Genomic DNA, 13502 nt, shown 5'->3' on the forward strand with positions numbered 1-13502 from the left:
AAAGGCAGTTTGAAACGCAAGAAAAGTAGCAACAATAAAATCCCTTTCACAGTTTATTGATAGATGGAATGAAAAATGAAAAACTGTGACTATATAAATATAGAAAGCGATAAATATGATGCAGTGACTATAATTGACGCTCTGGGGACGAGGGCATCATCGACCGCGTATCTTTCTCGTGTATTTCAGTTTATATCTCGCTGAAATCATTATGTAGAATCATGAAAAAAACACTGACTAAATCCGTTATCTGTCTTCTTTTCAAAACTTCCATTGTCAGAAGTATTAAAGTTTTTAACCCTCAATGGTTCCTTGGGGTGCGTTCTGCACCCCCTGCCCATTTCTATGGATACTACCATGTTGTTATTAAAATTACAGCAGTTATCCTCTAGGACATTGTAAGTGCACCAGTTTTACATATGGTCATGCAGAAAATGATAGAAAAAGTGTTGACGTCAATTATCGCTGGCATACTTTCTTCGGGGGTGCAAAATGCACCCCAAAAAAAACTTAATTTATGACAGATGTCTGTGGAGATTCTCAGTTATCCAGGTCATGGTTATCCTAAAAAAGGGTTATGCAATAGCAACTGGACTTTGTTTTTCATAGAAGAAGTGTTGCACTCCATCCAGAGTGCTTTCTCAATTCTGACTGACTGGTTGGCATAGCAGGTTGATGAACCCTGTAGAATCCTCAAGTTGTTAGCACTAGATGGTCACCTGTGGGTTGTTGTTGTTCCCCCTGGCTTTCATGTGTTTCACTGATACCACCTGAGGCTGAGCGTGAACGACTGTGGAAGCGTCTGGGCAAAATTGAAAGAACTGCATTGTAGGTAGGTGATAGACGTCTTAGGCCACCTCCTCTGTTCAACGACGGTCGTTCATTTGAAGCAGTTGTCCTCCCGGTCCACCTACAATGCAGTTCTTTCAACTTTGCCAAGACGCTTCCAAAGTCGTTCACGCTCGGCCTCAGGTGGTATCAGTGAAACACATGAAAGCCAGGAGGAACGACAAAAACCCACAGGTGGCCATCTAGTGCTAACAACTTGAGGATTCCACAGGGTTCATCAACCTGCTATGCCAGTCAGTCAGAATTGAGAAAGCACTCTGGATGGAGTGCAAAACGTCTTCTATGAAAAACAAAGTCCAGTTGCTATTACATAACCCTTTTTAGGGTTAATTTATGACATTGATATGATCGACAAATTCAGTTAATTAGTGATAATTGCTACTATAATTTTTTATGTTATTATATTCTAGAACATTTTCGGATATTAAAAAAAGTCAGCCATTTTGTTTTGTTTACATTTCAACTGTTAGAAAAGATATAACACCATGGCTAGGTATTCCACAGCTGAAGCTCTTCGACACATTCTGCAAGAGGATACAGTCGGAATGTGCATTATATGACCAGTCCCCTCTGCTGCCCCCCCAACGCCCGCAACCCCTTTAACTGCACTATCTCACTGCGTAAGCTGTGCAAGCATCATGCAGTTAACTAATAAATGTATCTTAACTTTAGTTAATTGAATTTGAGCTTGGTACCATTGAATTATATATGCCAATGGATAGGGGTGCAACTTGAACCCCAAGGACCTGGAACGTAACTTTCTGACAAGGACCCATTGAGGGTTAAAATTAGGTTAAATAGGCAAAAAAGCAAATCGTGTCACCTTTCTTTGTTTTACTTGCGTCGGGAGCGTGTAGGACCGCTCTCAGCGGAAGATCGCTATTCACGTTCTAAATACGCTGCGTTTGAATCGGCGACCACGTGATTGCAGGCACACAGGCTTAGCCCACTGAGCTATAAACACAGGTATGAGCTTCGCTGCTGAAAGTGGCAACACTGGCGCAAAGCTTCAGCGGCAGAGACGTATCCGTGTGCTATATTGTAGCCGATCAGTGTAAACACTACCCAGACATGTGCTCTTGTTTATTTCGGTCACAATGGGCGTATTCACATATTTCTTCACCCAATACTAACTGTCGGATTATCATGTTATTATCATGCGAATAGCGCGATTTGCAAGTGGGTGGGTGATCAGAGCCGCTTCGAGACGCAGACGCTTAAGTCAGTCACTCTTGTTCTTTCTATTCGTATCACGAAGCTGTAAAAATATATTTAGTTTCTACCTATTTATATTTGAAAAGTAGACCGTCCAAAGTTTCTGAGGGTATTTTTAAAATGTGTATATGACAAAAACTCGCGGAGTTATTTAAACGGTCTCGCGAGAATTCTGTCAGATCCCGCCGGCGGGATCGCCGGTCCCAGGGGGTTAAAAACACAGGCAATGTAATTGCATATACACACACCAAACTATATACATGTGGGAGCAATTTGCACATTCACGGTTTCTTGTGCCACTCTTGAAAACAGTTCCTTGTAAGCTGTAGGCAGAGTGGAACATCACACGCCTGACATTTCCAGGGAGTGCTCTGTTGCTTGCCATCCTTTCTGCACAGCATACAAGTCCTGCGACCATAAGATGCCACTTTGTCGACGTCTGGGTTTACCGGGTTCACTGGCACTGGCACATGTTCGGAATGACTCTGCTGTGGATACTTCCTTGTGCATCCACACAGCTGCACAGTAAGCTCCTCCATGAAGTCCTTGTGCGACATCGGCTTCTGCTGCACTAATGCCGACAGCTCTTTGTGTAAGATGTAGGCATTAGTGGCAGCAATGTCTAGGAAATGCAAAAACAGTTTCCTGTACCACTTCATAGTTTTGTGTTGCGCTGAATAATACTGGATCAGTTGATTTGAGAGGTCAACACCAACCATATGACTGTTGTACTCTACAACTGGAGAAGGACAAGGAAAAGTCTTTGTAGTCCAGGTGCCATCTTTGGACTTGACTCTTCTCTGTACTTCATCCCCTTTGTAAGCACTGTGGATAGTGGAGCAGACAGATACCTCTCGTGTGTCCATCCACTTCACAAAAACTGTTGGACCATCCCGGATCCACCTGAACGTTCCTCTAGCAGACTTCTTGGACATAGCATTTGATGTCGGGCGGGGACAGCCCTTCCTGTTGTCTCTGTATGTCCCGCAAGCACCAACACCGTGTGAGAACAGGTCCATCAAAAGCTTCGGGCTGGTGTAGAAATTGTCCATGTACACGTGATATCCACATCCGAGGTAGTGACGATTCATAAGTGACATTACACTATCATATGAAAGTCCTTGCCCTGACTGGAAGTTATTCTTTCCCGTGTACACAGAAAAATCTACCGTATATCCGTTGCTAGAGTCCGCAAGAACAAACAACTTGAATCCCCACTTGGTAGGTTTTGCCTTCATATACTGTGTCATCCCAGTCTTTGCCTTGGTTGCTACCATTCTTTCATCCACAGCTAGGTTCCTGCGTGGCTGATAGAAGGCTTTGCAAGCATCCTGGATCGTGGTCATGAGAGGCTTCAACCGGAACAATCTGTCGTGCTGTGATGTTCCACGCTTCTGGTCATTTGCAGGGTCTTCGTCAGGATCACTCATGTAAATGTTCCATGAAATTGTCCTGTACCTGTCTCTGCTCATGACTTTCGGTGGGAGAATCTGTGAAAAAATGCTATTCTGTCACCAGTAGTCCCTTATGTGGTCTAACTTCACCATGGCCATGTAAAACACAAGTCCAATGTACCTATAAAATTCCTCAACACAGATATCAGTCCATTTATACTTCTTTCTTCCAGCAACATGCATGGCGGCACGTCGGTTGGTATTCCTGCAGTGTCTTCACAGCGTTGGTACTGAAAAACATCTTGAATAAATCCAGCGGTGTGTGACTATCCGCTGAACTTAGCTGCACTCCAGGTTGTCGGGCAGGCTTGAACATCAAGGCAGGTGGACCCACATCAGCATCTTCTTCGGAGTTCCATGATGAGCTTGATTGTGAGTTGATTGTGAGTGCAGGGGTTGAGCGCCGTCGTTTTGGAAGAGGTGAACTGTATAATAAACAGAAAAAAATATGCATAAATACACATGCTAAGGTCATGACATGTTTTCGCATACAAAAGTGGATGCAAGAGTACAATTTCAAATAAAGGCAGAAACACACATGGATAAATGTGGATTTTTTTTGCACTTACAATTTGGAATTGCTTTTATGCACGTACAGATCCATCTGCGTCTTTGTGGATGTTGCCAAAAATACGTGATTAGGACAATCAGGACAACAATAAACCGAAACTGCATTCCAGACATTTTCAGACGCGCAACAAAAGAAAGTATGGATGCAACCGAAACTGCACTCGGAATTAGCAGCTGTTACATACCTTGAAGTCACGTGATCTACTTTGACCGATGCTCCAGGCACAGATCCATCTTCATCTCTGTAAATGTTCCAGATATTGTGATTAAAATATGACGACAAACTGAAACCGCATTTCAAAAATTAGCGGATGCGCAAGAAATATAGTATAGACACATATACAAAGCAGTTGTCATATATATTACTAACTGAAAACTTTATGAGCTCACATGATTTTGAATTACCACTGCATTAGTGTATAGAAATCATGCAGTTGCACCAGACAAAGCTAACTTAAAACTAACAAATACTATGTGCTTCCACGATTTCAATATTAATTTTGGAATTATGGCTACATTAGTTAAACTGTAAAATGGCAATCATACTGACCAACTTGAGAACGATCAAATATAACTTACGATGAGCACGTGTATACTAAATTAGGTTTTATAACTTTACGCACGTATCAACAATCACGGTGATAAAATTATACACTTACTCAGACAGGTCATCCACCGCTGGATCAAGCCAATCTTGAAAATGACACTGTTCTTCATCAGTGTCGCAGTCTTTGGGCGCAGAAGAATCTTCATGTTCACTTTCTTCCATCAAGTGCCTCCTGTCTACTCATGCGACGTGCCATCTTCGCAGTGAAATGTGCTCTCAATGAATTTAGTTTCAAGCTGCATCAGCTTTTATGGAGCTGTATCTGGATCGCGTCATACTCACCGATACAATGAGGGTGATTAGAATGAATTTCCATGTATTTATCATGTGAATAGCGATCTCCGGGTGAGGGCGGTACTACACGCCCCCGATGCAGGAAAAACAAAGGAAGTTGACATGGTTCACTTTTTTGCCCATTTTACCTAATTTTTAAAACTTTAATACTTCCAACAATGGACGTTTTGAAAAGAAGACCGATTACGGATTTAGCCAGCGTTTTTTTCATGATTCTACATTAAGATTTCAGCGAGATATAAATTGAAATAGATGCGAAAAGTATGCGAAAATATCGACGTTTGTTAAGTCGTTACGTGAACGCCTTAGTGCAGCCCGGGAACTGGCCAAGCGCTCGCTATGTTCATCACAGAAGGAGATGAAGGCTCAGTTCGATGTAAAAGCCAGAGAGCGTACTTTCCAGGAGGGAGATCGGGTGTTGGTCCTTTTACCCCTGCCTGGTTCGTCTTTACAGGCGCGATTCTCGGGTCCTTATAAAATACAGGAAAAGATCGGTCCCCTGAATTACGTCATCGAAACACCAGATCAAAAGCGAAAAACCTGATTGTGTCACATAAACATGTTGAAACCGTATGTTGATCGTACAGACCCTGATACTTCGCCCACTCCTGTTGTGCTCCCCTCTGTCCTCGTTAATGTGCCGGCGCGAGACTACTCGCCCGAACTCGATGGTTTACATCTCGGCAGGAATTGTTTGCCCTGTGCTCGCCTGCCCAATTCGGAAGCCCTTGAAACCCTTATGGAAAGGCTTGATCATTTGCCCCACGTCGCCAAATCGGATATCCAAGCCCTAGTACGTAGATTCCCCTCACTATTCTCCGACACCCCTTCGCAGACCCCTGTTTTGGTTCACGACATTGACGTGGGAGATCATTCCCCCATTAAACAACACCCCTATCGTGTCAGCCTTAGGAAGTGGGAGCTATTAAAGAAAGAAACAGATTACGGGTTTCGCTATCCCTAGTTCTAGCCCGTGGAGTTCCCCTTTCTTGCTCGTTCCAAAACCTGACGGTACGTTCCGTTTCTGTACAGATTATCGGAAAGTGAATGCTGTGACCAAGCCAGACGCCTTTCCACTTCCCCGAATGGAAGACTGTGTAGACCGCATTGGTTCCGCCAAATTTGTTACGAAGCTCGACCTCCTAAAAGGTTATTGGCAGGTTCCGTTAACACCTCGTGCTTCGGAAATTTCTGCATTCACCACCCCAGATACCTTCCTCCAATACACAGTTATGTCATTCGGGTTACGAAATGCCCCGGCTACGTTTCTGCGACTTATGATCAAGGTTTTGGGAGATGTACAAAACTGTGAAGCATACTTAGATGACGTAGTTGTGTACTCTGATTCGTGGGAGCATCATTTGGCAGCGTTAGAACAAGTTTTTATTAGACTCAGGGATGCTTCATTAGTATTAAACCTGGAGAAATGTGAGTTCGGCCAGGGCACGGTCACGTACCTCGGTAAGCTGGTGGGACGCGGAACAGTGAAGCCTGTCCACGCCAAAGTCCAGGCTATAACGTTCTTCCCTATTCCTAAAGTTAAGAAGGACCTTCGTCGCTTCCTGGGAATGGCGGGTTACTACCGCTGCTTCTGTCGAAACTTCTCCGATGTTGTGTTACCCCTAACTAACTTACTTTGTAAGGACGCCCAAATGATTTGGTCTGCTGAGTGTCAGTCTGCTTTTGACGCGGTAAAATCGTTACTCACTAGTTCTCCTGTATTAGCTACCCCTAACTTCGGTAAACCTTTCAAGCTAGAAGTTGATGCCAGTGGTACCGGTGCCGGCGCCGTGCTTCTCCAGGAGGATGATGCAGGTCTGGACCATCCTGTCTGCTATTGGTCAAAGAAATTCATTAAACACCAATTGGCATATAGCACCATTGAGAAGGAAGCCCTTGCGTTATTACTTGCACTGCAGCAGTTTGAAGTATACGTAGGGGATAGTACCCAGCCAGTGGTCGTGTTCACGGACCACAATCCCCTGCTGTTTCTGAATAGGATGCGAAATAACAACCAACGTCTCATGCGCTGGTCGTTGATTATACAGGCTTTCAATTTGCAGATATTTCACTCTCGACCCCAGAGAGTTAACCTAACCTCTGAAGTGTCATGTGTAAATGAACTTGAACAGGTAACCGTGAACATGGTAGAATCATTTCGTACCACTCTTGATCATGTAGCACCACTCAAGAAAATAAAACATAGAGATAAGAAACCTGCCCCCTGGTATTCTAACCGTACACGTGAACTTAAACAAGCTTCACGAAAGCTAGAACGCAAATGGCGGTCAACAAAATTAGAAGGTTTTAGATTTGCCTGGAAAGAGAGCCTGTCTAAGTATAGACATGCACTAATGACTGCTAGGTCTATGTATCTCTCTAAACTAATAGAAAATAACAAAACCAATCCTAAATTCCTATTTCAATCTGTATCTAGGTTAACAAAGAATCGTTCAATGTTAAACTCACAAGTCCCAGAAGCTCTCGGTAGTGATGCCTTTATTGCGTTTTTTAATAATAAAATAACCACGATTAGACATACCATCATGAGCACGCCCACGGTTGCACACAACCACCAATCCTCTGTTAGTGCTAGTGTTATTAGTACTAATGATAACACCTTTGAATGTTTCACTCCTGTAGTGCAGACAGAACTCCTTCAGTTAATTTCCTCTTGCAAACCCGCTACTAGCCTTGTTGACCCAATACCCACCAATCTACTTAAGGAAATTGCACCACTGATTAGCACTACATTGTTAAACTTGTTAAACTCATCTCTTAGTCTTGGATATGTTCCTAAATCTTTTAAAATGGCTGTTATTAGACCTATCCTAAAGAAACCAAATCTTGAACCTAGTGACTTAGGAAACTATAGACCCATCTCAAATCTTCCCTTCATTTCTAAAATTCTAGAGAAAGCTGTTGCTCACCAGCTGTCTTCCTTTCTTCAAAATAATAATGCTAACGAGCTATATCAGTCTGGTTTCAGACCCAATCATAGCACAGAAACGGCCTTAGTCAAAGTGATAAACGACTTGCTTATGGCTTCCGACCGTGGCTGTATATCGCTATTATTCTTACTGGATCTAACTGCAGCATTCGCATCCCAGCTCTCTTCTTTAGCCGACTGTCTGCTAGACATCCATTGTTGGATGGCAAGGAATTTCCTCATGTTAAATACCGAAAAAACTGAGGTTCTTTTAATCGGTCCTAAGGATGCCCGCAATAAGTTTGTAAACCCCAACCCTAGCGGCCTCCCTACTCAATTTAAAACAGTGGTCAGAAATCTTGGTGTCCTGGTAGACTCCGACCTCTGCTTCAGTGCTCACATAAATAGCATTACCAGTACGGCATTTTACCATCTACGGAACATAGCCAAGCTTCAGAAGAAAAACTAATACATGCCTTTATAACTTCTAGATTGGACTACTGTAATGCCCTCCTTTCGGGTTGTCCATCTGGATCCCTACATAAACTTCAGTTAGTACAAAATGCAGCTGCCAGAGTTCTCACAAAAACTAAAAAATTTTATCACATTAGCCCTATCCTGCCTTCCCTGCACTGGCTACCGGTCAAGTTTAGGATTGACTACAAATTATTGCTATTGACCTACAAAACTCTGAATGGCCTTGCACCACAATATCTCAATGATCTTCTGGTCCCTTACAACCCTTCTCGCCTGCTTCGTTCACAAGGAGCAGGATATCTATTAGTTCCTAAAGTAGACAGGGCTGCGGCAGGCTGCAGAGCATTCTCTTACAGAGCTCCGCAGCTGTGGAATGGTCTCCCGGCGGATGTGCGGGATTCAGGCACACTCTCGCTTTTCAAGTCTAGATTAAAAACGCACTTGTATAGCTTAACGTATAGGAAACCTAGTTCTGGTTCCAGCTAGTCGCTCACTCCCAGTCAGACTAACAGTATGAGGTGATGAGCTGGGTGGGGATCGGTGTCATTGGCTTTGGATAAACTGATGCGTCAGTGCTGTCACTCTAGCTTTACACTAGAGTGCTGATGTTCAGGGAGTCCCCATGCCTGTGTTCCGCCTGTCTCTCCCTCTTTCTCATGCTGCTATACCCAGATCTGCCGGAGCCTAGACGAATATTGCACTCGATCATTTTGCTTGCACTGCCTCTGGTTTCCTCAACTCTGGCTAATACACAATTTTTCTTACTTCCTCCCTCACCCCTTCTGGGGTGTGCTCCATGGAGCACAATGTCATTGAAGAATTTATGCCTCTGCTGCCTGCAAGACAACTACCTCCACCTCCGGCAACTACCCTCCAACCTGCCTGCCCTTGGCTCAATACGATGCCTCGCCATCCTTCCCTGCGGCTGTGCCTCTATTAATCCTGCCATCGTGCATCAAGCACCCCGTGCCTGCACCAGTCGGCCGCTGCATTGAGACTGATATTTCAACCCCTGTATTAGCTTAGTCTTATCATCTTGTTTGTTTGACTCATCTGCCGGGCCCTGGAGGATGGGCTCCCCCTTTGGGTCTGGTTCCTCCCAAGGTTTCTTCCTCTTAGGGAGTTTTTCCTTGCCACCGTTGCCTTTGGTTTACTCAATGGGGGGTCCTTACAAGGCAGAAATGTAAAGCGCATTGAGACAATGTAATGTTGTGATAATGCGCTATATAAATAAAATTGAATTGAATTGAATACTGGATGTTTTTCCCTTTGCACACCATTCTTTGTAAACCCTAGAAATGGTTGTGCGTGAAAATCCCAGTAATTGAGCAGATTGTGAAATACTCAGACCGGCCCGTCTGGCACCAACAACCATGCCATGGTCAAAATTGCTTAAATCACCTTTCTTTCCCATTCTGACATTCAGTTTGGAGTTCAGGAGATTGTCTTGACCAGGACCACACCCCTAAATGCATTGAAGCAACTGCCATGTGATTGGTTGATTAGATAATTGCATTAATGAGAAATTGAACAGGTGTTCCTAATAATCCTTTAGGTGAGTGTATATGCTTTATCTGTCTGGGAACAAATATCAGGACTAGAGTCGACATCATCCTTTTCAGACAACCTGCGGATCACTTGAGTCAGGGCATTGCATGGCCCCCTAACCATTTTTCTAAGTTGCCCCAAGAAATTTTCATATGGAAAACCTGAAATGAGATCCAGATTGCCATGTAATTTGACATCCTCGCTAAGGTGCACAAGACTATGTATATTGTAAACTAAAAATTCTTGTTCATAAAGACAGCCAAAGTGTTCAACAAATTAAACCATTAAAGAGTTTGCAAAGTCATTCATTCTAAAACAGTATTCAGAACTCACTAAAATGTACACACCAACAGACAAAAGCATAAAATTGTCATAGATTTGACGCTTCAAAACATCCTTCAGTACAACAGGACCAGTATACAACAAAAACTGATGTAGTTCAGTTGCCTTCCATCTGTTTCTCTCAGCCAGTGTACGTGGCCTTCTAGCAAACTCTGATGGAATATAATCCTTTAAAGCAAGTAGTCTTGCTGAAACCAAAGAAGCCTGGCTAGATGACATACGACAACACAATGGGCCAGGAGGACCCAACCACAAATCAAGTAGACGCCTCATTACCCCCAAGCAAACCAAGTGCATGTAATCATGAGGGAAGGTGGCAACCATGTCAATATCAAGGTTGGAGAAAGGTGAGCGTTCATGGTGGTGGTCCTCATCAGTGGCTTGTCTAAAACATTTGTCAGTTCTTTGCCTTGCACTGACCTCAGGAAATGTCATCCGGCTACCTATTCAAACACCACTTTGATGGCACTTGTCGCACCCATGGTATGCAGTATGTGATTTAACAGCTCCGATAAAGGCTCGGGCTGGGGTATCACACACAACAGAGCTGATATTCAAAATGAATGTCTTTCCCTCAAAAACAAATCCACTGCTCAGCATTTTTAATTAATTCACCAGATGTTGCAAATATTTTGACAAAGAATTAGGTTTAGAATTGCCACAAAAAAGGCCAATCACCACTGGGTTCTTACTGTACCCCTGCAACACGCCAAGTATTGGCCAAAACTGAGTACCAGTGCTCTTAAAAAGTGGAAGACCATCAAAATTCAGCTGTAGTTTAAAGTTGTGTCTATCTGGCAGAACAGACCACACATTATCCAGAATCCTACGAAAAGCATTCAATATTCCAAAATAGTGAAATATCCCACCTGCTAAAGTCTCAATTTTGTATGTTGTTTTTGTTCTGAGCAGTGTTCTTCCATCTTTGGGCAGAAAGGGATGGTGAAGTTTCGGGATGGAGAGCAGGGCTGATAAAGCCATCAGGGAAATGTTAAACTCAATGGCCCAGTCTGCAAGAGAAGCCTTTAAATCAGAAATGCTCTCACTGCATGCAGGGATCGAATTTATCGACGGCATCGATGGCAAAAGCCGCCGTGCCTTAGCAATTTGCCGTGCTGCCCTGAATATTTACAAGTTTTTGCCGGCAGATACTTGCAGTGCCCTCTTCCTCAGTTGCCTTTGTGCCCTATTGTGTATGTTTAGATCATAATAAAGTCAATAAACTTATGAAATCAAGAACAAGTTCTTCCGTTTTTTACTTCTCATGCATGCATTCCGAAGACGTGCACAAGCCCCTCATGAATCAGTACTGCAGTACGTCGCAGTTTTGCGTGACTTAGCAGCTACGTGCGAATTTGGTTGTAACTCAGACTAGATGTTGCGTGATCAGTTCCTGGAACATGTAAATAATCCTCGCATACGCGAGCGACTACTTCTGGAACCAGACTTAACCCTACAGAGAGCCATTACACTTGCCACGCAAATTGAAGCTGTGGGTGAGCAGGCAAAGCTTCTTGCTGGTGACTGCCCAGCACCAGTTCATGCTGTGGCTGCGGTGCGCCGCCAACATAAACTGCCGCTTCAGTTTGCTAAAACACCGTCTGTGTCGCGCTCTCGTCCGATTGTTGCTTCCCCTGCTCCTGCTCGTCCTGCATCCAGCCGAACTTGCTATCGCTGTGGATTGGACCGACACCTTGCTAATGCCCGTCGTGTCCTGCTGCTTCAGTGAAGTGTAAGACCTGCAACAAAACTGGACATTTCGCAAGAGTGTGTCATTCAGCCCCAACTCACTCTGTGCATGAAATCGAATTGCCTGAAGTTCAGATTCTTTATTTGAATGAACACACAACTCCAGCAAAGATTAAATGCACAGTCACTGTTAAAACCGCTACTGCTTCTGTGCCTGTGGAGCTCACTGTGGATTCTGGTTCCTCAGTGTCCATTCTGACACACAGTCTGTACAACAAGTATTTTAAAGGAGAACATTTGCTACCTGCAACAGTTAAGTTAGTGACTTACTCTCGTGCTCCTATTCCACTTGTTGGTTGCTTACCTGTTACTTTGTCCTGGAAAGATTCAGACATCTTTCTTCATTGTGGAATCTGGTACTGCTCTGCTTGGCATGGATCTGATCAATGGCTTGGGTCTGTGCTTCAACGGTGCAACTGTTCAGCCCTCTACCATGACCTCAGCTCAGGTGATGGCCACTGCTCCGCTGGTCTCAACTGCCCTTGGCTCCTGTGTGCCAGAAACTGTGCCGTTTACCCTTCTCTGTCAGAAATGCTGTGAGTGTGGAAATACAGCGCCTGCTGGACACAGGTGTGATTGAGGGAATAGATGCTTCGCCATGGGTTTCCCCAATAGTGGTTGTTCAGAAGAAATCGGGTAAAATTCGCATGTGTGTGGACTTACGTGAGCCCAACAAGGCTGTGGTTGTGGACTCCTTTCCTCTTCCACACATTGACGAAATGCTAAGCCTGCTTCATGGAGCTACTGTTTTCTCTACTATTGACTTGGAAAACGCTTACTTCCAGTTGCCACTCCACGAAGACAGCCGTGACTTGACCGCCTTCATCACCCATGACGGATTATTCAGGTTTTGCCGTGTTCCATATGGTCTCGCTTCTGCCCCATCTGCCTTCCAGAAGATGCTAGCAACGATCCTCAAGGGCCTGCCAAATGTTGCAAATTATTTGGATGATGTGATCTTATGGGGTCGTACTCAAACTGACCATGATAACACAGTGAAAGCTGTACTACAACTCTTGAAAGGTGAGGGATTACAGCTGAATATGTCAAAGTGTCACTTTAACAGATAATCTCTGCGCTTTCTTGGACATACTGTGACCGCTCAAGGAATTCAGCCTGATGGAGATCACATTGCTGCTGTTCTAAAAGCTCCAGCCCCTACTGATGCAGGAAAGTTAAGATCATTCTTGGGCCTGTTATCCTGGTACAATAAGTTCATTCCCAACTTCGCTACAGTGGTAGAACCCTTGCGTAATTGCATTCGCGAAGACACTGAGTTCTGCTGGTCCGAGGATGCTCAGCGCAGTTTTGACACAGTGAAACAACTGTTAGTGCATAGTCCGGCCTTAGCACTGTTCAACCCAGATCTTCCTACCATTGTGTCCACTGATGCTTCTGACTACGGTCTCGGTGCCGTTCTCTCACAGGTCCAGCCCAATCAAGCTGAGCGCATGATTGCATTTGCTTC

At 44.1% G+C, this 13502-nt stretch overlaps 2 long non-coding RNA genes across 2 annotated transcripts; both read right to left on the minus strand.

The window, feature by feature from the left end:
• Window positions 1–1160: 1160 nt before the first annotated feature.
• LOC140583028 (uncharacterized) lies at window positions 1161–9256 on the minus strand. Its single transcript, XR_011985813.1, has 3 exons — window positions 4748–9256; window positions 4274–4330; window positions 1161–3943 (listed from the first exon to the last, which is right to left on the minus strand). It is a non-coding gene; the product is annotated as an uncharacterized lncRNA (long non-coding RNA).
• A 2268-nt stretch (window positions 9257–11524) lies between these two features.
• On the minus strand, window positions 11525–13502 carry LOC140583063 (uncharacterized). Its single transcript, XR_011985854.1, has 2 exons — window positions 12814–13502; window positions 11525–12520 (listed from the first exon to the last, which is right to left on the minus strand). It is a non-coding gene; the product is annotated as an uncharacterized lncRNA (long non-coding RNA).

Source organism: Paramormyrops kingsleyae, chromosome 25, assembly GCF_048594095.1.
Source record: "Paramormyrops kingsleyae isolate MSU_618 chromosome 25, PKINGS_0.4, whole genome shotgun sequence".
NCBI classification, from domain to species: Eukaryota; Metazoa; Chordata; class Actinopteri; order Osteoglossiformes; family Mormyridae; genus Paramormyrops; species Paramormyrops kingsleyae.